The 25,461-nt window shown below is 50.8% G+C and overlaps 1 protein-coding gene across 2 annotated transcripts in view; it reads left to right on the top strand.

Annotated features, from left to right (window-relative positions):
• Nucleotides 1-241: 241 nt before the first annotated feature.
• LOC119956521 (suppressor of cytokine signaling 1-like) overlaps nucleotides 242-25,461 on the top strand; it is a 61,311-nt gene continuing 36,091 nt past the window's right edge. The window contains exons 1-2 of one of the 2 annotated variants that reach the window (XM_038783806.1): nucleotides 242-516; nucleotides 22,072-22,145. The gene's annotated coding sequence lies outside the window, so the exon portion shown is untranslated. The remainder of the gene's footprint in view (nucleotides 517-22,071; nucleotides 22,146-25,461) is intronic. The other variant, XM_038783804.1, reaches the window with a different exon arrangement.

The following is a 25,461-nucleotide window of genomic DNA, read 5'->3' as shown; positions in this document are numbered from 1 at the left end:
AGGTTCATTTCACACAACCGTTCTCATCGCAGACACTCGGTGCAGGAATCCTCCGCGGGTTGAAGGGTTAATTTTGTGCACACACTGAGTGACGCGCATGAAAGTGAAACCCTGGTTGAAATTTCCTGGAAAGACCCGGCGCTGGCCGGGGTTCTGTGAAATGAGGGAGAGCTCAAAGTGGAGGGGGAGGTGCACCAGAGGCTGACACAATGTGGGTGGGGAGCGCAGAGGCCGACCTCCCTCCCCCGCCCCCCACCCCACTTGCTGGGCTCAGCCCAGCCCCACCGCCCGGGCTCCAGCACTCCCAGCCGGGCACACACAAGAGGCAATGCTCCGCCAACCCAGCGCGTCTCCAACACCGCCACAAAGCGATTGCAGGTTCGACTCCCCGCGGTGGCAGTGCAGACAACTCTTCCAGCACTCCAATGACCCCCCCTCCATATCTAACTTTTCTCATGTTGGTGCACTGAACCTAGACGGGGTGTGAGAAAGGAGCAACATGAGTTCATGAGTGGGGTGAGTAAACTTCTCTTAAATTAAACAGACACGTCAAAAAAATTGGGGGGAAAAAAAAACTTTTTTTGTTTAAAAAATTCCTTTGTTTGGAAAAACGTTTTGTTTAGAAAAAACGTTTTGGGGTTAAAAAAGCTTTCTGTGAAAACCTTTTTTGGGTTAGAAAAAAGTACTTTTTTTGGGTTAAAAAACTTTTTGTTAAAACTTTATTTGGGTTAAAATCTTTTTGTTAAAACTTTGTTTGAAAAAATACTTTTTTAGGTTTAAAAAAAGCTCAACTTTTTTGGGGTTCAAAAACTTTTTGTTAACTTTTTTAGGGGTTAAAAAACTTTTTGTTAACTTATTTTGGGTGAAAAAAAACTTTTATAAAACTTTAAAAAAAACTTTAAAATACGTTTTCGTTAAACTGCTTTGTTTAAACATTTTTGTTTTTTTTAAAAAAGGCTTTTAACTTTATATGCTGGTGTGAGTTCAAACTCATTTCTTGCGAATTATCCATAGTTTCTGACATTAGACAAGGGTGAAACAATTCTAGAATTTAATTTGGTGCGCATACTTTTTTCCTCCTTTGCATTAAAGCTCAGGGCTGGTAAAGAAAGACTTGGAACCTCATGTGCACTAGAGGTACCGTTTCAATTGCTATGATCTGACTGATGATTTAACTGATTATTTAGATGAAGCAGACAGAACTAAAGGAGCCTCTAATTATTTTGACAAGTCCCAGGGAAAATGTTCTATTGTATGTGCGGTAGAGCAGATGAGGAGATTAAACTTCAAATACTGGCTGCAGCAATTTAGCATCCTGAAATAAAGAGGACAGGTTAATGTATTTGTACATGTTAAATAAATATAAACGGAGAAGTGAAAAAACCCCCCAGATAATTCTGGGGTGTGTGGAAGTTAGAGACTGTAGGCAGTAGAGACGTTTTCCATGACTCTTCACATAGAACATAGAACAGTACAGGCCCTTCGGCCCTCGATGTTGTGCCGAGCAATGATCACCCTACTCAAACCCACATATCCACCCTATACCCGTAACCCAACAACTGCCCCCTTAACCTTACTATTAGGACACTACAGGCAATTTAGCATGGCCAATCCACCTAACCCGCACATCTTTGGACTGTGGGAGGAAACCGGAGCACCCGGAGGAAACCCACGCACACACGGGGAGGACGTGCAGACTCCGCACAGACAGTGACCCAGCCGGGATTCGAACCTGGGACCCTGGAGCTGTGAAGCATTTATGCTAACCACCGTGCTACCGTGCTGTTGTAGTCTCCTTCAGAACTTGAAGATATGTGAATCCTCATTGTCCAGTTTAACCTTCCAGTCTCTAACTCTGGCAAAGGGTCTCCCACCGAAATGTTAACCCCTCCTTCCTGTTTTTGTAGACACTGACATGCATTTCATAGAATGTTTTCATAGAATCCCCACAGAAGGCAGCCATTTGGCACATCATGTCTATACCGACCCTCTGAAAGAGCATCCTACCACGGCTCACTCACCCGCCCTCTAACCGCACCGAACCTACATGTGTTTGGACGCTTGACGGGCAATTTTAGCATGGCCAATCCACCCCTAACCCGCACATCTTTGGATTGTGGGAGGAAACTGGGGCGGCTCCTGGAGACACGAGGAGAGCGTACAAACTCCACACAGACAGTGGAGACGGGAATCAAACCCGTATTCTTTGTATTTCCACCATTTTCGGAGAATGATTCCAGCAAGGAATGAGGCCTTTCGGCCCATCATGCGGATGATGGCTGCTCTGCTAGGCCAACTGAGTTAGGCACAGTCCCGGATTTCCCCACACGCACGCGGTTTTATATTCTTCCTATTTCGGTACTGAACCAATACCCTCAAAAATGATGATCGAACCTGCCCCTCCCCCACCCTCTGGGGCTGGGAATTCCACTCATGCCCCCCCAGTCTCCTCACCTTTTGGTTCTTTTGTCATGCACCTTAAATCCTGACCCAGAAGGAAAAGCACCCAAGAATAATGGGACATCAGAATACCTTGTATACCTTAAAATGGAGCAACAGTTTTAAAACTGGGAAATAGGATCGTTTCTCCTTTTTGGGACTGTTCTCAACCCTTCTCCCAATCCTAGAGATTCTAGAAATTTAGAGTACCCAATTCACTTTTTCCCCAATTAAGGGGCAATTTAGCATGGTCAATCCACCTCGCCTGCACATCTTTGGGTTGTGGGGGTGAAACCCACGCAGACACGGGGAGAATGTGCACACGCCTCATGGACAGTGACCCAGAGCCGGGATCGAACCTGGGACCTCGGCGCCGTGAGGCTGCAGGGCTAACCCACTGCGCCACCGTGCTGACCCGTGAGATTCTGCAGGGCTTTGAACACCTTGCTCAAAGCTCCTCTCAACCTTCTCCTTCAAGGAAAACTTTCCCCGCTTCTCTAATCTCTCCACGTGGCTGAAATCCCCCAACCCTGAAACCTCTCCTCGTTAATCTTTACCGTCCCTCTTTAAAGGTCTTCACGTCACTCAGAGTGGCCAGAATTGGATGCAGTACCCCAACGGAGGCTGTAGGTTCATCTTAACCTCTTTGCTCTTGTATCGTCTGCCTCCCCTTGTCAGCTTTCACATCCCGTGGTGCTGTGAAGACTATTTTGTATGTGCGAATGAAAACTATTTGTCCGAAGCAGGAATCTATTTAGAGGAGATTAGGTGGGGTTACGGGGGGGGGGGGGGGGGGGGGGGGGGGGGGGGCACGTGGATGTTCCTTTTGAGGGTCGGTGCAGTCTCGATGGGCCGAATGGCTGCCCCCTGCACCTGAGGATTCTGTGGAGGCAGTGGCGTCGTGGTATTGTCACTGGATTAGTAACCCAGAGACCCAGGATATTGCTCTTGAATCCTAGGTTCAAATCCCACCACGGCAGATGGTGGAATTTGAATGATAAAAGTCTGGAATTAAAAGTCTAATGATGACCTTGAAATCATTGTCAATTGTTGTAAAAACCCATCTGGTTCACAAATGTCCCTTTGGGGAAGGAAATCTGCCGTCCTTACCCGGTCTGGCCTACATGTGACTCCAGACCCACGGCAATGTGGTTGACTCTTAACTGCCCCCTCAAGGGCAATTGGGGATGGGCAATGAATGCTGGCACAGCCAGCAATGCCCACATCCCATCAATGAATTAACAAAAAACACAATTTGTTTTAAAATAATCATTATTATTGTCACAAGTAGGCTTACTTAATACTGCAATGAAGTTACTGTGAAAATCCCCTAGTCGCCACATTCTGGCACCTGTTTGGGTACACAGAGGGAGAATTCAGAATGTCCAATTCACCTGACAAGCACGTCTTTTGGGATTTGTGGGAGGAAACCGGAGCACCCGGAGGAAACCCACGCAGACACGGGGAGAACGTCCAGACTCCACACAGACAGTGACCCAAGCCAGGAATCGAACCTAGGTTCCCTGGCGCTGTGAAGCAACAGTGCTAACCACTGTGCTAGCGTGCCACCATTCCTGGATCCCCAGAAAGTGCTGCCAGATCCTCGTTAATACTGACCAGCCCCTGGGACAAAAAGACACTTGGTGTCAAACACACAGATGTCGGTTGCCTCTGTGAATCGTTAGGATCTGGGCATCTTGAGGCAAAACTCTATATCTTAAACCTTTTTTTAGAAAGAGCTGACAAGGAGAGGGGAGGGGGTGAGTGGACTGGCAGAATTCCAGTCACTAATAGATTTGAAGAGCCACCGGAAGAAATTTAGAAGGGTGAGATAATGTTTAGTGCGTCCCCAGTTACTGCCATTCTTCTATCTCTGTTTTAAGCGAGGAATCGATCCTTGTACCTTGAGGGCAGCACGGTAGCACAGTGATTAGCACAGTTGCTTCACAGCTCCAGGGTCCCTGGTGCGTTTTGCGGCTTGGGTCACTGTCTGTGCGGAGTCTGCACGTTCTCCCCGTGTCTGCGTGGGTTTCCTCCGGGTGCTCCGGTTTCCTCCCACAGTCCAAAGATGTGCAGGTTAGGTGGATTGGCTATGATAACTTGCCTGCCCCTAGTGTCCAAAAAGTTTAGGTGGGGCTACTGGGTTACGGGGGTAGGGTGGAAGCACGGGCGTAAGTGGGGTGCTCTGTCCAAGGGTTGATGCAGACTCGATGGGCCGAATGGCCTCCTTCTGCACTGTAAATTCTTTAATAAACCCTGGGCTTTGTGCTGGTTTGAATCAGTAATGCCAGAGTTTGCTTGGGATGTAAGAGTCATTTTCTTTCAGACAAAAGTAATTAACTCCTCTCGCAGTGATGAAACAGGATTTTCCTTTGTTACGTGTGTTCAAAGCCACATACTGTTGGCGAATGGATCAGCCTTCAATAGAAGTGAAAACCGGGATGTGTACAACCTCAGCCACTTTACATCCAAATTCAAAGTGATCCCCGGTTTATTTTGATCGGGATTATATTCTAGGAATCTTTGCTCCCATGTTTATCTCCGATCGGGTACCTGGGCTGTGTGGCTCCCTGACTCTGGTGATTTTTCATCCTCCTGGAGGTGTTGTCCTGCACTGGCCTCCAGGTAGCCCCAGAGTACTTTCCAACTGCGGCGTGGTAGCCCAGTGGTTCGCACTGTTGCTTCACAGCTACAGGGTCCCAGGTTCGATTCCCGGCTTGGTTCACTGCCTGTGCGGAGTCTGCACGTCCTCCCCGTGTGTGCGTGGGTTTCCTCCGGGTGCTCCGGTTTCCTCCCTCAGTCCAAAGATGTGCAGGTTAGGCGATTGGGCATGCTAAATTGCCCATCGTGTCCAAAAAAAAAAAGATTGGGCGGGGTTACTGGATTATGGGGATAGGGTGGACGTGTGGGCTTAAGTAGGGTGCTCTTTCCAAGGGCCGGTGCAGACTCGATGGGCTGAATGGCCTCCTTCTGCACTGTAGATTCTATGATTCATGTGCGATGCTGCATGGTATTTGTACCCAGGCTGCTTGACACACGGCCAGGAGGTTGGCGTAACTGCTTGCCCAGAAGGAACTTTGAGTAAGGGAGCCCAGGGAATTTTGACTGATCCCCCTCTCTCCGCACAGGGAGCTAGAGCTAATTGTTGTATCCCTTCGCATGGCTCCAACCGATCAGGGATAAAAACCCTCGGGGCTGGCAGATGATCTCGAACCGCAGGGGGCACAGCCAAGATCAAACACTGGGGGGGCTCGTTCTCGTTCCATGAATTGCACTCGCAAAGTAAACAAGTCTCGAGTTCCAGGAACTCATGGCATCACCGATGTGTGAGAATTGATATGAATTCACTTGAGAGCAGTTGTTTGCCTTGCAGCTTTGCGGGCATCGTGCAGCCTGAGAGAGAGATGATTTGGCACTTTTAAGCTTAACCCGAAACCCAGCGGCTGTCAAGTTCAACTATCACATTATCCCAATGGCCTGTGTGCCGAATAACCACGGGTCCAACTTTTCCGTTGACCTCTGTTTGCTGTCCCCTTTGACCTCCCCTGACCCCAGGGGATGGATCCAATATTTTGCCACCGTGAAAGGAGCACTTTTGTCCCAACCACGTGTCCTCTTATCCCACTAGTTTCTCGATGGGCCTCTGACCTGATGCTAATTTGGTGACGCACTGATCTGTCCCATAATCCATGATGACATGGCAGTAATCTTAAAAGGGGGTCATACCCCCTTCAGCCATCACTTCTCCCTTTGCTTCGTTCTCCAGATCTACCCTACACCAACCGCAGCCCACTCGACGTAGCTCGGCTGGAATTCAGGCCCGGCCCCTCTCTGCCAACGTTTGATAAATTATCATATCCTCTGTACGATCTCGTAATCTTCTCCAGCCCTATCTCCCAGAATGAACCATTAAAAAATAAATAAATAAAATTGTTCATGGGACGTGGATGTAGGCAGATGGGCCAGAATTTGTTACCCGTCCCTAATTGCCCTTGAATTGAGGAGCTTGCTTGGCCATTTCAGAGGGGGCAGTTAAGAGTCGACCACATTGCTGAGGGCCTGGAGTCACGTGTAGGCCAGACCGGGTCAGGACGGCAGATTTCCCTCCCTAAAGGACATTAGTGAACCAGATGGGTTTTTTCCGACAATGGATCCATGGTCACCATTAGATTCTTAATTCCAGACTTTGTATTGAACTCAGATTTCACCACCTGCCGTGGTGGGATTTGAACCCGGGTCCGCAGAGCTTTACCCTGGGTCTCTGGGTTACTAGTCCAGTGACATTATTACCATGTCACCACCTCCCCCAGTCTGATGCTGTCACCGAGTCATAACGATCGGGCGTTCCTGGGTTTTTGTTCCCGGAAAGGGCTCCTTGGGTTTATTTCAATCCTAGAACCCAAATTGTTGTGGTTCACGGAATCTGCCGGGATTGCTTTTCCCGTGATCCCGGCTCCTGCTCGATAATCACAAGGGGGCGCTGTTATGGCGTTGCCCATGCTGATGCTCACTAACTAGGCACATACCTTTATAGAATAGTCACTTGGGTCTGGGTCTGTCGGTGGACATAATCCACTGCATATATCTGGTGCGCTTACTAGAGTGAAACTGTGAAAATAAATATTGACATTGGGGGGGGGGGGGGGGGGGGGGGGGGTGGGGGGGGGTCGTCTGCGGAGCAAAAAAGCAGGAAAAATCCCATTTCCCAACGTTCCTCACTTTTATGAAATCCACTGTTATAAATAAGCAATCGTATAATCATGGAATTTCTACAGTGCAGAAAGAGGCCACTCAGCCCATCGAGTTAAGGGCAGCGTGGTAACCTTGTGGATAGCACAATCGCTTCACAGCTCCAGGGTCCCAGGTTCGATTCCGGCTTGGGTCACTGTCTGTGCGGAGTCTGCACATCCTCCCCGTGTGTGCGTGGGTTTCCTCCGGGTGCTCCGGTTTCCTCCCACAGTCCAAAGATGTGCAGGTTAGGTGGATCGGCCATGATAAATTGCCCCTTAGTGTCCAAAATTGCTCTTAGTGTTGGGTGGGATTACCGGGTTATGGGGATAGGGTGGAGGTGTTGACCTTGGGTAGGGTGCTCTTTCCAAGAGCCGGTGCAGACTCGATGGGCCGAATGGCCTCCTTCTGCACTGTAAATTCTATGAGTTTGCGCCCACCCTCTGAAAGAGCAGCCTGCCAGGGCTGAGGTGGGGAATGATTGAGGTGTATAAGATTGAGGGGTTTCGGACAGGGTCAATAGGAAGCAGCTGTTCCCCTTGGTTGAGGGGGTCATTCACACGGGGTCATAGTTTTAGGGTGAGGGGCAGGAGATTCTGAGGAAAGGCTTTTTCCACTCAGGGCGGTGGGAATCTGGAATGCGCTGCCTGGGACGATAGTGGGGGCTGGAAACCAACCAACCTTTAAACAGAACTTGGATAAGCTCTTCAAACACTGTCGAATTCAAGGAGCTGGAACAAGTGCCGGTGAGTGGGATTAGCGCGGGATTAGATGTAGGCATTGTTGGCGCAGACGCGATGGGCCGAGGGGCCTTTTCTGTGCTGTACATGCGACTCTTGTGGCACCCGGAGGAAACCCACGCGGGCACGGGGAGAACGTGCAAACTCCACACAGACAGTCACCCGAGGCAGGAATTGAACCCGGGTCCCTGGCGTGGGGAGGCGGCAGTGCTGACCACTGTGCCACCGCGTCGCCCTTGTTTTGCTCTCTGTGACGTGGCAGCAAAATTGGCGGTCAGAGGAGAAGAAGTTGTCCGTTTGCCTTGCGTGATGGCGGCCTGACCAACCACCACTTTGGCGCAGGTGGCAAAGGCGGCGTGAGATTGATGTGGCTGGCGAACGGTGTGCGTGATTCCGTCTGAGACCTGGACGGTGTTGTGTGCAGCAGAGCTGGAAGATAATCCTTCACATTCCCAGAGAAACATTCACGCTGTAACAGTCCGTCCCAGGGTGTAAATAGTCCAGCCGAGCACGACAGGGAAACGTTTACAGTTTCCTGGCACTCGTCCCAAATTTCCACCCCCCCCAGAGGTAGACGGAGGCAATTTGAATGCTTTTGGGGGCCTTTCCCCTCGAGGTGACGGAATGTCGTCAGATTATTGCTCTTCACAGCTCGGTGGCTGGGAGTGGAGCCATCGTTGCAGCTTGTATTTGGTAACAATGTGTGTGTGTGTGTTTAACCTCAGCCTGAAGAACTGGGTCAGTGGAGGAATTGAAACTCTTATGAGGTGGTGCGCAGGAATGAATGCTGCCAAAATCACCAAGGGATTGACCTTTCCGTGGTTATTTGTTGCCCGCCAAACGGCGATCGTGAACCAGTTTGAGCTTTAATTGAAATCAGCCGCTCCCGATCACATTTTACTGCTCCCGCCTTTTTCTTTCTCTAAATTTGTTTTTAAAGCTGCATTTGAGTTCTCACCAAGTCCGATGGGTGGGAGCTGAATTGACATTTAAGGTAAAAGCAAATTACCTGAAATAAGAAGTTGATATGGGTGAGGTGCAAGGTCTGCGTATTTTAAGCCTCGATGTGTTTTAGGCCTTGTTGATTCCGCCATTTTGAGTCGGATCTGAACTCAAACTAAATAGTTACCTCAGGAAAGAAGCTTTCTTTTGTTTCTTAAAACAAATACGGAGAATTTGTGGACGGAGAAGGGAGCTGATGTTTCGAGGCTGGTGGAGCGTTCTCTCTCCGCAGACGCTGTCAGACCTGCTGACATTGTCCGGCATTTTCAGCTTTTGTTGCTGAATTTGGGTTCCCCGGATTATCAATCCAGCAACGCGACCACTTGTGTTGGACATAGACATAGAATTTACAGAAGCAGGCCATTCGGCCTATCGAGTCTGCACCGGCTCTTGGAAAGAGCACCCCACCCAAGGTCAACACCTCCACCCATAACCCAGTAACCCCACCCAACACAAAGGGCAATTTTGGACACCTAAGGGTAATTTATCATGGCCAATCCGCCTAACCTGCACATCTTTGGACTGTGGGAGGAAACCGGAGCACCCGGAGGAAACCCACGCACACACGGGGAGGATGTGCAGACTCCGCACAGGCAGTGACCCAAGCCGGAATCGAACCTGGGACTCTGGAGCTGTGAAGCAATTGTGCTATCCACAATGCTACCGTGCTGCCCGTGTTGATTATCCCCTGGCTGTTCGTGTCTCAAGTTGAGCAGCTCCTGTCTCTCCTTCCTCACAAGGGTGAGGAACGTTGATGCCGAGGGGTGACCCCCATGGAAGATCTTTCCCACGGGCGGGGGTCGTCTGGTCTGGCCAAAGTTGACCTCACAGCGTCGGGGACCCCGGTTCGATTCCGGCCTCGGGTCACTGTCTGTGCGGAGTTTGCACGTCCTCCCCGTGTCTGCGTGGGTTTCATCCGGGTGCCCTGGTTTCCTCCCACAGCCCAAAGATGTGCAGGTTAGCTGGATTGGCCATGCTAAATTGCCCCTTTGTGTCCCAAAGGTTAGCTGGAGTTACAGGAATAGGGTGGGGGAGTGGACCTAGGTAGGGTGTTCTTTCAGAGGGTACATGCAGACTCGATGGGCTGAATGGTCTCCTGCACTGTAGAGATTATGTAAGAGAGGTGTTAATAAATCGTACATGCAATTCAGGATAAATATCTTTACTCCGAATAGTCGGAATGCCAACAGATTATCGTAAAAATGTTATTTCTATCCATGCATGGGCTGCGGGCCTCGCTGACTGCGCAGGCATTTGTTGCCCATCGCTAATTGCCCTGGACATGAGCAGTTTGTTAGGCCATTGTTAGGGCAGCACAGTAGCATTGTGGATAGCACAATCGCTTCACAGCTCCAGGGTCCCAGGTTCGATTCCGGCTTGGGTCACTGTCTGTGCGGAGTCTGCACATCCTCCCCGTGTGTGCGTGGGTTTCCTCCGGGTGCTCCGGTTTCCTCCCACAGTCCAAAGATTTGCGGGTTAGGTGGATTGGCCGTGATAAATTGCCCTTAGTGTCCAAAATTGCCCTTCGTGTTGGGTGGGGTTACTGGGTTATGGGGATAGGGTGGAGGTGTTGACTTTGGGTAGGGTGCTCTTTCCAAGAGCCGGTGCAGACTCGATGGGCCGAATGGCCTCCTGCACTGTAAATTCTATAATTCTATGATCTATTTCCTTCCTCAAAGCGGCATTAGGGAACCAGATGGGTTTCTGACGAACAACCAGTGATAGTTTTATGGTCACCATTACTGAGAGTAGCGTTATATTCCAGGTTTTTATCAATTCAATTTAAATTTCCACTAGCTGCCCTGGTGGGGTTTGAACCCATGTCCCTCTGAGAATTAGCCCGGGGTCCTCTGGATGGTTTACCGGTGAGGCAAATAGTGTAATGCATGTAAGGGAGAACAAGATCAATACGTGGGGGAAGAAAGGAGTTGCAAGATATCTTGATGACGTGAGATAAAGAAGCCTCGCATCGACAAATAGGCCTCTTCCTGTGAATTTTGTTAATGCTGTATAATGTCTGTAATGCATAAGAGCTTACTCCAAGGCACAGCAGTCCGAAAGAATGAAATGGGAAAGGGCGATTTTCTCACTCGCCCATGAGCAGGGCTTTGATACCCCAGCAACAATGGATTGTGGTTTGTGGTGCACTGGTTCATGGTCTTTTACTTGACTCTCTTGGAGGCCTAGTGGCGGTGGGTGGCATCCTGAGTTGGGAGCCTGTCTGGAGTTGAGTCCTTCCCCAGGACCAGGTGGCCAAGGGAGGCACGTTCCTAATGTGGGCAACCAGGTCGAGTGTGTCAGCCTGCAAAGTCCTTCCTGGCGGTAAGACCAGGAGAGATCCCTGGTCAGTCACGCTTGAGGCCCCCCCCCTCCCTCGAGGTGGAAGCCCCCTGGTGACCGACTCGTGGTCAGCATCTTCAAGGGACAGGAAGAGGGGGGATACATCAGCGGCACGGCAGTACAGTGGTTAGCACTGCTGCCTCACAACACCAGGGAGCCGGCCTTTTGGGTGACTGGAGTCTGCACGTTCTCCCCAGTGCCTGCGTGGGTTTCCTCCGGGTGCTCCGGTTTCTTCCCACAAGTCCCGAAAGATGTGCAGGTTGGATGGATTGGCCGCGATAAATTGGCCTTTTAGTGTCCAGGTTAGATGTGCAGGTTAGGTGGGGTTACGGGGATAGGGTGGGGCAGTGGGCTGCGATAGGGTGCTCTTACAGAGGGTCAGGGCAGACCTGATGGGCCAAATGGCCTCCTTCTGTACTGTAGGAATTCTATGGAGTCATGACATTACTAACCACAAAGCGCAAGAACTAGGAGCAGTAGTCGGCCATTCAGCCCCTCGATCCCACTCCACTATTCAATTCACACCGAGGAAACATAAAGATTGCGATAGCGTCAGAGGCAGGGACGTTAACGGAGAGGAGGTTACATCAAGATCATTAATGAGATACCAACCTCTTCAATCCTCGAATTATGTGCAAGAAGGTACACTGATCTATCCACCAACCCTAGTATTTAAACGGATAACATTATTCAGATTTTCCCACTTAAACGATAACCCAACAGGGAATACTTGACCATTGGCCTTGACGGGCCGTCCATACCCAGACCACCTTGAGTAGAACCACATGTGACCTGCCTTTCAGTCAGCATTATCTGTAGGATTTAGAACATAGAACATAGAACAGTACAGCACAGAACAGGCCCTTCGGCCCTCGATGTTGTGCCGAGCAATGATCACCCTACTCAAACCCACGTATCCACCCTATACCCGCAACCCAACAACTCCCCCCCCCTTAGCCTTACTATTAGGACACTACGGGCAATTTAGCATGGCCAATCCTCCTAACCTGCACATCTTTGGACTGTGGGAGGAAACCGGAGCACCCGGAGGAAACCCACGCACACACGGGGAGGACGTGCAGACTCCGCACAGACAGTGACCCAGCCGGGAATCGAACCTGGGACCCTGGAGCTGTGAAGCATTTATGCTAACCACCATGCTACCGTGCTGCCCTAATTTCAAAGTGTTTTTTTTTGAAGAAAGTGGGGGGAAAAAAAGGTTGTTTTTTTTTTTGCTGGTTATTGTGCTTTTGTTAATCTGATCTCTCTACATTTACATGGAACTGACCAACTTGCGAATGCTTTTCACCCCAATTATCTTGCGATGGATTCCTACGAGTTTCTTATTTAAACCGTTTCTCTGCAGAGAAAAGGCCCTTAAAGGGAGAGACCACATCAAACACTCTTCTATTTTAACAGCTAAACAATACCAACTGTGCTGCAGATCGAGATTACCTCGAAACAAGACCGTTGAGGTCAGTGAGTGTAATTAATTGTAGAGTAAGCCACATTTCGATACGAGACCCAGAGCTGACACTGGACGGTATTTAATGGAGGCAGCGGTAGTACAGATCCAACAACCTGCAGAATGTGCAGGAAACCTGTCAAAATACACCAAGGAATCACCAAAAAAGAAGTGAGCCTCCAATAGCTGTTCCGGCACTGTTGTGACCTGCCCCCCCCCCCACCCACACAACAGTACAGCACAGGAACAGGCCCTTCGGCCCTCCCAGCCTGCGCTAATCATAATGCCCGTCTAATCTAAAACCTTCTACGCTTCCGGAGTCTGTATCCCTCTCTTCCCATCCATTTGCCAAGATGCCTCTTCAACACCGCTATCGTATCGGCTTCCACTGCCCTCCTCCAGCAGCGAGTTCCAGGCCCCCACTACCCTCTGTGTAAAGAAAATCTTCCCTTGCTCATCTCTAAACTTTGCCCCTCGCACCTTCAACCTACATCGCCCTCGTAATTGAATTTTCTACCCTGGGGATAAAGCGTCTGACTATCCGCTCTGTCCATGCCCTTCATAATTTTGTAAACCTCTCAACCTCCTCAGCCTCCGTCATTCCAGTGAAAGCAAGCCGAGTTTATCCAACCTCTCCTCATAGCTAATACCCTCCAGACCAGGCCACGTCTCGGTAAACCTCTCCTGTGCCCTCTCCAAACCGTACTCGCTGTGTGAGCCATAACGCTCGCATATTTCAAAGACAATTAACTCTGTTTATGTGAGGCTTTTTTTTTTGGCTGAGGAAGCAATTTTTGGGAAGGATTCCCGATATTGTCAGGAATTCCCGTTGCTACTAAAAGTAAAAAGTGGAACCGATCCAAGAGCGCAAGATGTTTTTAAACCAAACGTTTTCATGTGGGACAGCCTGTAGATTATAGGTCTGCTCTTGCTTCCTCCTCTCCTCGCCTTGGAGCGGCTGATTTATTCAATATGGCCAGGACTGTTTGAGCCACGTGCCGCATTAGGGTCTCCCCTCTCGACCTGTTTCAAGGAACAAAGCACAGGAATAGGCCCTTCGGCCCTCCAAGCCTGCGCTGACCATGGTTCAGGGACAGAATGGATCAGCAACACTCCAGACCCCTCGGTATCCATGTAGAGGGTACACTCCGCGGGGCAGTGTGTTGGTCACCCATCATGCACCCCGCCTATTTTGTTCGTCCCCAGTCTGAAGAAGAGTTGAACCGGACTTGGAAGGTTAACTCTGTTCCTCTCTCTCCGCAGATGCTGCCAGACCAGCTGAGTTTTTCCAGCATTTTCTGTTTTCATTTCAATAATGGGACGGAAGGTCAAAAGGCCGGATGCAATTGCGCCCCCAACCGATAAAAGTTTGCATCCATGTTTGTCCCAATGACGCACAAGCCGGGACTTTCCACCGACGGCATCTTCCGATCCTGCCGTCGCCGCCGAGTCCCCCCCCCTCCCACCCCACCCCTGCCGTCGCCTCCGACCCCCCCCCCACCCCTGCCATCGCCGCAGGTTTCCCGGCAGCGAGGGATGCACTCAGCGGGAAAATCCGGGCCAGACGATCCCGCCGCCGACCACCAATAGCAGGCCACCTTGCTTCGCAGAGCGTTTCACGGTAAATCCTGCCCCAGAGACTCGTACAAAACAGGGGGCGACCGCTTGGTACAGTTGGTTTCTGGATGTGGCCCATCTGGATTCTGAGTCCGGCCCCACGAGACATTTTATTGACCACGGACCACGCGCGGGGTCGCCACATTGTGCTGTTTCCCGTCCGGGTAGTTTTTTTTTTCCCTGCCGGTATGGCTGAAGTGATTCGCGCGTAAAGCCAGGGCGAGTGAGGTGAGGAGCCTGCTGATTGCCCACAACATCGACCGTGAGAGCCGTGCGCTCCCTCTGTGTCCAAAGTGTCAATATTTATTTTGTTTTTACCATTTGAAGTCGATGACAGTTCCATTAATATAAGAATAATCAAGCATTTTCTTCTTTTTTTGAAATTTTTTTTATTGAGGTATTCATACATTAACACAATGGACAGAAACACAACCTGGAACCAGCCAATATGGCGAATGGTTAAGCATTTTGTCTAAGTCACTGGGCTAAATCGCTGGCTTTTAAAGCAGACCGAGGCAGGCCAGCAGCACGGTTCGATTCCCGTACCAGCCTCCCCGAACAGGCGCCGGAATGTGGCGACTAGGGGCTTTTCACAGTAACTTCATTGAAGCCTACTCGTGACAATAAGCAATTTTCATTTCATTTCCTTATTTAATCTTATTCATGGGGTCACGGTGAGTGAACGAGTCCTGGGTTCAATCTTGCGGCCCCCTGGGATGAAGGAGGGTGACGCGGGGTGGGCCCCACGAGCCTGATCCACCATTCAATAAGATTATAGCGCGTACAATTTACAGTGCAGAAGGAGGCCATTCGGGCCATCGAGGCTGCACCCGCCCCTGTAAAGAGCACCACACTTAACCTCGCCACCTTACCCCCATAACCCAACAAATCTTCTGCCCCTTGGTTATTGACCCCTCTACTAAGAGGAAATGTTCCTTCCTATCTACCCTATCTATGTCCGTCATCGGAGGGGCAGTAACTTCAGTCTCATGGCGTTGGAACCCCTGATTGCGTGAGGTAAATAGCGGAAGGCGCAGCGGAGGAGCGATGATTGATTTTGGGTGGTCACGGTGTGTTACTCCCTTCCTTTGAACACCAGATTGAGGAGCGACACCTTGACCTTTGAAAGCTGTGACCTCATTCGCCGTTCACGACCTCGGTATGCGTGACTCTAGCCCTGTTTCTCGCACCTGTAGCCTGGGAGGGGGGGGGGGGGGGGGGTCGGTCACAGGTTTAGAGGGGAGGGGATGGAAGGGAAACATTTTCACTGGGAGGGTGGTGGAAATCTGGAAACTCTCTGCCCGACAGGGTGCTGAAACCCTCATGACGGTGGAACCGGGCGGGCCCTGTGAAACTCTGAACCCGCGAGGCGGCACGGTAGCACAGTGGTTAGCACTGTCGCTTCACAGCTCCAGGGTCTCGGGTTCGATTCCCGGCTTGGACCACAGTCTGCGCGGAGTCTGCAGGTTCTGCCGGTGTCTGCTTTTGTGCTCCGGGTTCCTCCCACAGTCCAAAGATGCGCAGGTTAGGTGGATTGACCATGATCAATTGCCCTTAGTGTCCAAAAAGGATAGGTGGGGTTACTGGGTTATGGGGATATGGTGGAGGCGTGGGGCTTAAGTAGGGTGTACTTTCCAAGGGCCGGTGCAGACTCGATGGGCCAAATGGCCTCCTTCTGCACTGTAAATTCTACAATTAATAGCAACATCGTGCAAGATCCAAACAGCGTGGCAAAGCGATCTTCTACTCTCGCGCCTCGTTCGTCCAACCCTGGAGACCACGGACGAAATCGGTGTTCTGCAGACTCTGACGGGGCTGGCCTGGATTCAGAAGGACGGTACAGACCTCTAAAGGCAACTTCTGAGTTCAGGCTATTCTGAGAATTCGTTGAAACGGCACTTTTTATTTTCTAAACTTGGTGTGGATAATTTTGGTCAGGGTTCTCGCTGTGAGGCGCATATGGTTCCAATTTTGCGCTCACACCCACTCGCGTTTAGAATCAGTCACTGACACCATCGCAGAGCCACAGAATTTCACAGCCCATTGTCCAGCCAGAAACTCATAGAATTTACAGTGCAGAAGGAGGCCATTCGGCCCATCGGGTCTGCACCGGCTCTTGGAAAGAGCACCCTACCCAAGGTCAACACCTCCACCCTATCCCCATAACCCAGTTACCCCACCCAACACTAAGGGCAATTTTCATCGCTAAGGGCAATTTATCACGGCCAATCCACCTAACCGGCACATCTTTGGACTGTGGGAGGAAACCGGAGTACCCGGAGGAAACCCACGCACACACGGGGAGGACGTGCAGACTCCGCACAGACAGTGACCCAAGCCGGAATCGAACCTGGGACCCTGGAGCTGTGAAGTAATTGTGCTATCCACAATGCTACCGTGCTGCCCTATCTATACTAATCCCATTCACCAGCACTTGGACCTTGTGTGCTGTGGCGTATCAAGCGCTCATCTCAATGCTTCTTAAATGTTGAGGTTTCCCGCCTTTGTCTCCCTTTCTGGCAGTGGATTCCAGATTCCCACCACCCCCTCTATCCTGCCCCCTGTTTATTGACCCCAGATAGGAAGAAGTTCCTCCCTATCTACCTCATAATCTTACACCCGACGCCCCCCTTCAGCCTTCTCTGCCCCAAGGAAAACAACCCCAGCCTAACCAGCCTCTCTTAATAGCTGAAATCCTCTAGCCCAGGGCAACAGGCAGGGGCTGTTTAGCACACTGGGCTAACTCGCTGGCTTCGAAAGCAGACCAAGCAGGCCAGCAGCACGGTTCGATTCCCGTAACAGCCTCCCCGAACAGGCACCGGAATGTGGCGACTAGGGGCTTTTCACAGTAACTTCATTGAAGTCTACTCGTGACAATAAGCAATTTTTTTTTTTTTTTTTTTTAAAACATCCTGGTGAATCTCCTCTGCACCCTCTCCAGGGCAAACACATCCTTCCTATAGTGAGGCTACCAGAACAGCACACAGTACTCTCGCTGTGGCCAAACCAGCATTTTACACAACTTCATCAAACCTTCCCTGCTCTTATATTCTGTGCCTCGGTTAATAGACATAGAATTTACAGTGCAGAAGGAGGCCATTCGGCCCATCGAGTCTGCACCGGCTCTTGGAAAGAGCACCCTACCCAAGGTCAACACCTCCACCCTATCCCCATAACCCAGTAACCCCACCCAACACGAAGGGCAATTTTGGACACTAAGGCCAATTTAGCATCGCCAATCCACCTAAATAAAGGCAAGTATCCCATGTCCCTCCTTCACCACCTTATCCACCTATCCTGCTGCCTTCTGGGATCTTTGGACATGAATCCCGAGATCCCACTGGTCCTCTGTGCTTCCTCGCATCCTGCCGAAATATTCCAGTCACTGTTTGAAACTCTCCGTACGTTGACGCCGAGTTTGGGCGCTCTTAGACCTGCCCTTTAATTTGGGACTTGCGTTTCCTCGATTGCGAGGCTGTACAGCGTCACAGTGGCTAGCACTGCTGCCTCACGGCACTGAGATCCCAGGTTCGATCCCGGCCCCCGGGTCACTGTCCGTGTGGAGTTTGCACGTTCTCCCCCGTGTCTGTGTGGGTTTCGCCCCCCCCACAACCCCAAAAGATGTGCAGGGTAGGTGGATTGGCCACGCTAAATTGCACCTTTTTAATTGGGGAAAAAAATTGGGTCGTCTTCATTGATTAAAACAAAAAAACTGAAGGCGTCTTCCGACCAGGTGGTCACGTGATGACGCGGCCACAGATATGGTCAGGTGGCGGGAGTGCCGGCGCTGTCCCCATAGCGCGGGGCAGAGCACAAGCGTGGAGTAGCTTCGTAGCTCGTGAATAATGTATTGTTTGTTACAAGTCCTTGGTCGCCCGTGTTAGGGAAGCCAGAACTTCCACCGCGTCCGGGGTATATTTGGTACAGCAGACAGTGTGCGAGGCGGGTGAGCCGTCTGCCGTTTGTCTGTCTGCCGGATTTTCTTGTTGCTGCCGTTTTAATTCCCGATCACAGTCCGCCTCCACTCTCGCGTGGAGTACTGCAAGTGTGACGGGTCTTGCATTGTCCTTGCATTTGTAAAAACTCCGCTAAATATCTCGAAGTTTATTAGGGACGCGATCCTACGGCCACTCTGCGGGGGAAAAGCAGCTCGCGGTGCAGCGTGGGCGGTGAAAGCCGGGAGACCCGGTTCCCGGTATCTACCCAGCTTGCAACGCCTCGCGAGATTCAGTGCCACTCGCCAGATGTTGAGATGTGGATCCCACCCACAATGGGCGGCAGGGTAGCACGGTGGTAAGCACTGTTGCTTCACAGCGCCAGGGTCCCGGGTTCGATTCCCCCGGCTTGGGTCACTGTCTGTGCGGAATCTGCACGTTCTCCCTGTGTCTGGGTGGGTTTCCTCCGGGCGCTCCGGTTTCCTCCCACAAGTCCCCAAAGACGTGCTTGTTGGGTAATTTGGGCATTCTGAATTCTCCCTCGGTGTACCCGAACAGGCGCTGAAGTGTGGTGACTAGGGGTTTTCACGGTAACTTAATTGCAGTGTTAATTTCACTGCATTTCTTAATTTCTTTTCATTTCTCTTAATTTCATTTCATTTCATTTCATATAAAGATTAGTGTAAACAATAAAGATTATTAATTATTGTCACTTTTTAGCAAATCTGCATATTAAGGCAGTAAGCCTCGCTCTACTGTGCAGATTCCTGAGGTACCTGAGGATTCCACCCCATCGCCTCGGCACTGTTCCCCACGAACGGGGACCAGACGGCATGGCACTCGGGGGGGGTTTCCCCAGGGGATCAGAGACACCCAGCTTCATGCCCTTTGGGCAGAAGGGTGCCCTGGCATTGCTGGTGCCACCTGAGTTCCCTGGCAGTGCCAACCCCCTCATATTGGGTGTGGGCTGGGTGGGGAGGGAGAGGTAGGAGATTGCTTTGGGGGCCTCTGGCATCCCGATCTCTTGTTACAGTGGGGAGTTCCAGTGTGCGGAGCTCCTCTCTGTACAAAACGGGACGCGGCCCAGACCGCGTGTTCCCTGTTCAGACCGCGTGTTCCCTGTTCAGACCGCGTGTTCCCTGTTCAGACCGCGTGTTCCCTGTTCAGACCGCGTGTTCCCTGTTCAGACCGCGTGTTCCCTGTTCAGACCGCGTGTTCCCTGTTCAGACCGCGTGTTCCCTTTTTGGAGAATTGCGTGTAATGAGCCGCCATTTTGTTGCCTTTGATCGTTTTTACGTGTCGGAAGGAATGGAGCTATATAATTGACACCTGTTGTGAATGTGAAGCAAGTCCGTTCGCGATTTTGCTGTTTGAGGTTTCACGGGAACGTAACCCCCCTCTTCCCTGTTGCGCTAACAATTGCAGACAGAAACACAAAACGGTACAAAAGAGGCTTTATTACCGTGAGATGTTATTACCTCAAGTGGAGCTGTAAAATGGCAGCTCAGGAGACCTCATGGATATTTATACTGCTCCTGTGGGCGGAGCTAGCCGGCAGGGGCTTACCGAAAAACTATGCAGGGGCTTACCGACAAACCTGTAATAGCCGGTACTATTGTACATCCCCTAATAGAGGCACACACATATATATATATATATATATAATATATATATATATATACAGGAATATCCCGTATATATAAATATATACATATATATATATACACGGGACATTCCTGTATCTTTGAACTGCCGCTGTTCATTTGCGAACGCTTTTAATTGACAGTTTTCCCAGGCCCCTCGCCTTGAGCATCCATTTGAAGCTAATACAGCAGTGCTTGAGGGAGGTCTGTTCTGGGTAGATGTTAAACGAATCCGTGATGCTATTTGATGAGGAGGGGGGGGGGGGGGGGTTGTATTCCTGATACCCTGGCCAACATTCATCACTCAATGAACCCTCACTAAAACAAATTAGCTGGAAACTATCTTCTTGCTGCTTGCGCAATCTTTGATGTGCTTAAAAAAATTGGCTCCAAGGTTTATGATTCGCTTTTTGTTCAGGGTAGTTTACCTTTAAGGGACTGCACCTTTGATTTGTCCCTCCGTTTATTTGACTTGGTTATTTTATATTGATCAAAATAGTTAGAGCAGTAACTGATCTTCAAAAGTGCTTGAGCTGGAAGGGATGTGAGGAGGAGGTGACGGGCGCTATACAATGGCAAGCGTTTCTTTAACTCTGATGTTTGAGCAACAGGCAAGATTATGGATCAAGAGCTGGAAATAGGATTGGATTTGAAAGGCGCTCGACGGCTGGGCCAGACACGATGGGCCGAATGGCCTTTCCTGGGCTGTTTAAAAACTCTGCGAGCCGATTAATTTGTCTGCTTTTTAAAGCCTGCCTTTTAGATTTATAAAAACAAAACTGACTCCGTATGGGTGCTTGGTAATTGGATGGTAGGTAGCCTGCAGGGCAGATGTCCAATCTGCCGAACCCAGCAGCCCGTCCCGAGTGGAGAACAACCCCCCCCCCCCCCCCCCCCCCCCCCCCCCCACCCTCCCAACCTCGAGGCAGAAACACCAGCCTTTAACTTGCATCTGTAAACTTCAGTGTTCGTCAGCAGCCGGTGCCTTAACCTGTACCAATCGGCAAGCTTCAGGGAAGCTGAACGTTACGATGCCTGTGGCCTCTGCCTTAAACCGGTGCTCACGTTGGTGTCCGGTTATAGATCAGTACAGCACCGAACAGGCCCTCCGGCCCTCGATACGGTAGCATGGTGGTTAGCGTAAATGCTTCACAGCTCCAGGGTCCCAGGTTCGGTTCCCGGCTGGGTCACTGTCTGTGCGGAGTCTGCACGTCCTCCCCGTGTGTGCGTGGGTTTCCTCCGGGTGCTCCGGTTTCCTCCCACAGTCCAAAGATGTGCGGGTTAGGTGGATTGGCCATGCTAAATTGCCCGTAGTGTCCTATAAAGTAAGGTTAAGGGGGAGGGGGTTTGTTGGGTTACGGGTATAGGGTGGATACGTGGGTTTGAGTAGGGTGATCATTGCTCGGCACAACATCGAGGGCCGAAGGGCCTGTTCTGTGCTGTACTGTTCTATGTTCTAGTACAGCACAGAACAGGCCCTTCGGCCCTCGATGTTGTGCCGAGCAATGATCACCCTACTCAAGCCCACGTATCCACCCTATACCCGTAACCCAACAACCCCCATTAACCTTACCTTTTAGGACACTACGGGCAATCTAGCCTGGCCAATCCACCTAACCCGCACATCTTTGGACTGTGGGAGGAAACCGGAGCACCCGGAGGAAACCCACGCACACACGGGCTGCACACATTGTTCTATGTTCTATCAGATAGGCTTCAGATGGTTTCACAGGTCGGCGCAACATCAAGGGCCGAAGGGCCCGTACTGCGCTGTAGTGTTCTATGTTCACACGGGGAGGACGTGCAGACTCCACGCAGACAGTGACCCAGCCGGGAATCGAACCTGGGACCCCGGAGCTGTGAAGCATTGATGCTAACCACCATGCTACCGTGCTGCCAAGATGTGCCGAGATCTTCCCCCTTAATCTCCTTCTCTCAAAGGAGAACCTCTGCTTCTCCAACCCTAACCTTGCAACTAAAAATCCCTCATCCCCCTGGAGCTAATCTGGCAAATCTCTCTCTGCGCCCCTTCAAGGACCTTTGGGTCCTTCCTCGAGGAACTCTTGCACATCCCTTTGAATATTTGCATCTACAGCACAACTCGCAAACCGGTTTCAAAGGTCAATACCTCTGAAGGCTTTGTCCTGTTTCTCTCTCCGCAGATGCTGTCTGACCTGCTGAGCGTTTCCAGCATTATTGCCTTTCATTCCTGGTTTGTTGAATCCACGCTACCTCAGTTAAGAAGCACCTTGATTTTAAAAATCTACCCTCTTTGTTTTCCAACCCTGCTCTCTTACCCCACTCCCCGCCTATCTCGGTAATCTATCCCCCATGCCCCACTGACCGCCCTCCCCGTTCTCCTTCCGCGATATCCCTGCTCATCCGTCTCGCGTTCTTGCCGTGGAGGGAGCGCAGCGAAGGTTTAACCAGGCTGATTCCTGGGACGGCGGGACTGTACTATGAGCAGAGATTAAATCCGTTAGGATTATATGCGTTGGGAGTGTAGAAGAGTGAGAGGGGATCTCCTGGAAACTCTTAACAGGGTGGAGTCAGAAAGAACGCTCCCGGTGGGTGGGGGGGGGGGGGGGGGGGTGGGAGTGCAGAACTAGGGTGCAGAGTTTTGAGGATGAGGGGCAAACCTTTTCGGACGGAGGTGAGGAGAAGTTTCTTCACCCAGAGAGTGGTGAATCTGTGGAATTCGCGACCACAGAAAGCACAGTGGGCTAAACAGCTGGCTTGTAATGCAGAACAAGGCCAGCAGCGCGGGTTCAATTCCCGTACCGGCCTCCCCGAACAGGCGCCGGAATGTGCCGACTAGGGGCTTTTCACAGTAACTTCATTGAAGCCTACTTGTGACAATAATAATAATTATTATTTTTAGTTGAAGCCAAAACATTGTGTAATTTCAAGAAGGAATTAGATATAGCTCTTGGGGCCAAAGGGATCAAGGGATATGGTGGGGGGTGGGTGGGTGGGTGGGGGGGGGGGGGGGGGGGTGCAAAAGGCAGGATCAGGGTATTGATGATCAGCCATGATAATGAACGGCGGAGCAGGCTCAAAGGGCCGAATGGCCTCCTATTTTCCATGTTTCTACATGGGGCAGCACGGTAGCATGGTGGTTAGCATAAATGCTTCACAGCTCCAGGGTCCCAGGTTCGGTCCCCGGCTGGGTCACTGTCTGTGTGGAGTCTGCACGTCCTCCCCGTGTGTGCGTGGGTTTCCTCCGGGTGCTCCGGTTTCCTCCCACAGTCCAAAGATGTGCGGGTTAGGTGGATTGGCCGTGCTAAATTGCCCGTAGTGTCCTAATAAAAGTAAGGTTAAGGGGGGGGGGGGGGGGGGGGGGGGGTTACGGGTATAGGGTGGATTCGTGGGTTTGAGTAGGGTGATCATTGCTCGGCACAACATCGAGGGCCGAAGGGCCTGTTCTGTGCTGTACTGTTCTATATTCTATGTCTCGAGCATCCCGGATTTTAACTGTTTCACTGTTGGTGGCTGTGGCTTCAGAATCCCCCCCAACCCAACCCCCCTGTCTCACCTTTTCTTTCCTCTTTAAAACTTGCCTCTTTGATTGAGGTTTTTGGTTGCCTGCCCAGGCGTGGTTGAGTGACGGATTTCACCCTCTCCCATCCCTTGAGAACTTTGGGATGTTTGGGTTACGTTCCGTTGCTGTTGTAAGTGCAGGCTCCGAGATCCCCAATATTGCTGTTCAGGGTGTAGAACACTGTGCGCTTGTCCTTCACTCCGCACATTAGGTGCCTGGGCTCTGGGAATGATTTAACCTTTGGCTGAGAGGAGAGATTGGGAGGTTATCTGGTTACTGAAAGGTCGATCAGTTATTGTTTGCCAGCGGATTTAGTCGAACCGCCGATTAGATAGACAGTGCGCAGAGGTTTGTTTTTTTGTTGCACAGACGTGTGGGCTCAGCGATATGAGCTTCAATACAGACTTGTCTGGAAGGCCTTCGGGCTTTGGAATGTTTCCTTTCAGGAAGACAAGAGTCTGGGGCTGTGTTACTGCATTATTCCAATGCAAGATGGAATTTCTGTTGCCAAATTGTGTGCGTGTGCGTGCATGGGGCCTGGTCTGGAATGGGGCCTGGTCTGGAATGGGGCCTGGTCTGGAATGGGGCCTGGTCTGGAATGGGGCCTGGTCTGGAATGGGGCCTGGTCTGGAATGGGGCCTGGTCTGGAATGGGGCCTGGTCTGGAATGGGGCCTGGTCTGGAATGGGGCCTGGTCTGGACTGGGGCCTGGTCTGGAATGGGGGCAGCAAACACAGCACAGGAGGCGCGAAACGTTAGCTCCGTTCTATCTCCACAGGCACTGTCACACCTGCAGAGATTGCCCAGCATTTTATGTTTTTGTTTCAGATTCCAGCATCCGCAGTAATTTGCTTTTGTCTTGGGGAAACAAAGCCTGGGTCCCATCTGTGGTGATATGCATTACTGTAAATACGCAAGGGGTTAATGTAAATACATGTAGACTAGTTAGACACTAGAGGGAGCACCAGAGACATGGCACACAGACATTCAACCAATAGGTCAGCAAGATAGGACGCGACCAATGGGCATTCACGATACACACAAGAGGTGACACCACCACAGGAGGGCATTACACCAACCCATATAAAAGGACACAGCACACATCTTCCTCTTTTCAGTGGAGACACTCGGTGAGTACAGACACCAGGTTGATTGAACATCACACTCATCACATGGATTGTAGCAGACTGGTTTGTCAGTCTGAGTAGCTATAGAAGGATTAACAGTAGAGTCGAATCCAAGTTGGAGAATGGTTAACAGTTTAATAAATGTGTTAAAGCTATCTCCAAGTCTGAACCTTCCTTTGTCAGAGTGCACATCAAGGAAGCAGCTTATGCTACGTCAAGAGCATAACAAAACACCATCTAGTGTGTCTGGCTCGTTATTCTGGATCGGGTGTGTCAACAGGCCTGAGGATTGTGGTGGCGGGGAAATGGACGGAGCATACCATAATTTTTTTTTTGCCTGACTTCCGTCCAGTTATATTCCAGAAATGGACAATGGATAGTGATTTTCGAGAGGAGGCCGTCTATGCTGATACTGAAAGAATCTTTTAATCAGATAAACCTCCGAGGCTGGTGATAACCTGGGGCTCCCCCCTGCATATGGCTCAGTTGGAGATTTCAAGGTTTTTGGTAGGGAGGGTTATCTTCGAATTCCTACAGTGCAGAAGGAGGTCATTCATCCCATCAAATCTTCACCGACCCTCTGAAAGAGCACGCTAGCCCCGTAGCCCCACTTAACCTTTCAACACTAAGGGGCAATTTAGCACGGCAAATCCACCTCACCTGCGCATCTTTGGACGGTGGGAGGAAACCAGAGTACCCGGAGGAAACCCACGCCGACACGGGGCAAACTCCACACAGATAGTCACCCGAGGCCGGAATCGAACTCCGGGTCCCTGGGGCTGAGAGGCAGCAGTGCTAACCACTGGATCAAAAGCTAGCATTGGGATTTGAGACGTAGACCAGCCGTGATCTATTACAAACACACGAATGAGGCCTCTGAAATGG

The sequence above is a fragment of the Scyliorhinus canicula genome, chromosome 23 (assembly GCF_902713615.1).
Source record: "Scyliorhinus canicula chromosome 23, sScyCan1.1, whole genome shotgun sequence".
In the NCBI taxonomy this organism is placed as follows: Eukaryota; Metazoa; Chordata; class Chondrichthyes; order Carcharhiniformes; family Scyliorhinidae; genus Scyliorhinus; species Scyliorhinus canicula.
This window is presented reverse-complemented; position numbering and strand designations above follow the sequence as displayed.